The following is a 2,126-nucleotide window of genomic DNA, read 5'->3' as shown; positions in this document are numbered from 1 at the left end:
GGGCCCCCCCCCACTCCTGCCCTCGCTCCTCGCTTACAGCCGGGCTGGGTTTCCTCACACTCGGCCCCGGGCGAGCAGGAGGGATGGTCCCCCGGGTACAGGGACCCCCCGGGGCCATGGGGACCGCCCCAATGGGAACAGTCCCCCATGGGGGGACCTGAAGGAAGAACGCAAGACACACCAGTGAAGAACAAAAGAGGACTTGGACTGGGTTATATTTTAAAATGCTCATATATTTTCTTTTTTTTTAATCCTTTTTTCTTTTTCTTTTTTTCTTTTTCTTTTTTTTTTTTTCACAATTCTAATACAATTGTTCATCAAAATACTGGCGTTTCCAGCAGCAATTCTTTATTTTTTTTATTATTTTTTCCTTTTTTTTAAAGTGAATAATAATATACGGTAGTGATTTCACAGTAAAACAGACCTGCGGGAACGCCGGATATACGTGACAAAAGACACCCCCAGACCAGCCCGCTCCCTCCCACCCACCCCCCGAAAAAGATTTTGGAAGTGGGGGAAAAAATAAAAAGTTCATTGAAAAAAATTATTTCAAAAGAGATCTCATATAAAGCCTTTAAAACACGGTCAAAAGTTTCTCCCTCTTCTCCAGGTCCCTGTCCCTATGGTTGAACATTTACAGAGAGAAAGAGAGAGAGAGAAAGAGAGAAAAATAGAGAGAGTTTATAACAATCTCTGTAGAAGAAACCAAACAATCCAGAAAGAAAATATCCAAGAATATGTAAGGGATAAAATTACATTTGTACAAAAATAGATTTTTAACTTTATTGATGCTTTAGATATTTTTTCCTTATCTTTTCTCTTTTTTTTTTTTGTCATTCTAAATTTTAATGTATTTTATTTTTTAGCTATGCATCCCATAGCCAAGGCATCCATCACTAAGTACTGGGAACTGCTAAAGCTATTTTTACTCAAACCCACCTGCTGCTCGAAAGAAAAAAAAAAAACAACACAAAAAAAAACCAAAACAAAAAGGCATCTTAAAATAGATGCATTTCCTTTGTTTCGAGGAATAAAGATCCAGATTTGGCATCTGCCAATTCGGAAAGGGCTTCAGATACAATGTACTCACTTACATGAAGCAAAAAAAAAAAAAAAAGCAAGAAAAAAAAATAGGAAAAAAGAATCGACTTAAAACAAAAAAACCCACAAAAAGTCTGTAATTGCTACGGTTATAATATATGTATATGTGAGTGAGGATATTTATACAGTGTATATATCTACAGTACATACATGTATACACACGCACATATGTATCAACTTAAACCAGATCATGCACGCTCGTCACTGATGGGGACAGCATCAGCTCTTGAGCCACGGTCCCGCCATCTTCAACCCTTTTTCTGACCAGGAGCTGAGCCCGGCCAGCGATGCTGCGGCTCTCCTCCCCGCGGGGGCAGCCAGGACCGGGGGGAGCACCGGGTCCAAAGTGCAGAGAAGCTGCTGGTGGGCTCGGGGTGGGGGGTCAGTGTGGGCTTCCTACACCCATGGGTGCCGGGGAGATGAAGGTCCTTTGCCCCGTAACTCCACTCCTCGGGTCCCACCCGGCAGCGGTGCTCAGCCCTTCGGCGCCGATGGATGCTCAGGAAGCTTCAGCATCCTCCCCGGGGTGGCCCGCGGGCGCGCGGGATCCGGCTCGGGTTGGGTTAGGGCTTGGTTGAAACGCGCACAGGCAAGAAGGCAGCGAAGAACATCCAGGGTGGCAGGCGGGTGGCTGAAAAGCTGATGTTTGTGCTATCTTTAGAAAATTAAAGATTGTCCCACCAAGAAAAAGGAATTTAAAAAAAAAAAAATAATTAAAAAATAGATCACCCTAATCAAACCAGATTTTTGCAAGAGTACTAAGATCTGGTTAAATGAAAGTCCTACCTCTCTAGCGAATAATGTGCCTCTTTTTTCTTTTACCCACGTATCACCTCTTCAAACAAGCATGTAGTATATTTATAATTATTATGATGAGGACAAAAAAAAAAAAAACCAACAAACAAACAAACAAACAAAAGCCCAAAGTGAAGAAGAATACAAATGAAAGACTCAAACTCATGCAAAAGCACGTTGCTTTAAGGCTGCTGTGGCAGATGTTACCGGATGCACAAAAGCTTTTCCTG

The sequence above is a fragment of the Charadrius vociferus genome, unplaced genomic scaffold (assembly GCF_000708025.1).
Source record: "Charadrius vociferus isolate BGI_N301 unplaced genomic scaffold, ASM70802v2 scaffold549, whole genome shotgun sequence".
NCBI classification, from domain to species: domain Eukaryota; kingdom Metazoa; phylum Chordata; class Aves; order Charadriiformes; family Charadriidae; genus Charadrius; species Charadrius vociferus.
This window is presented reverse-complemented; position numbering follows the sequence as displayed.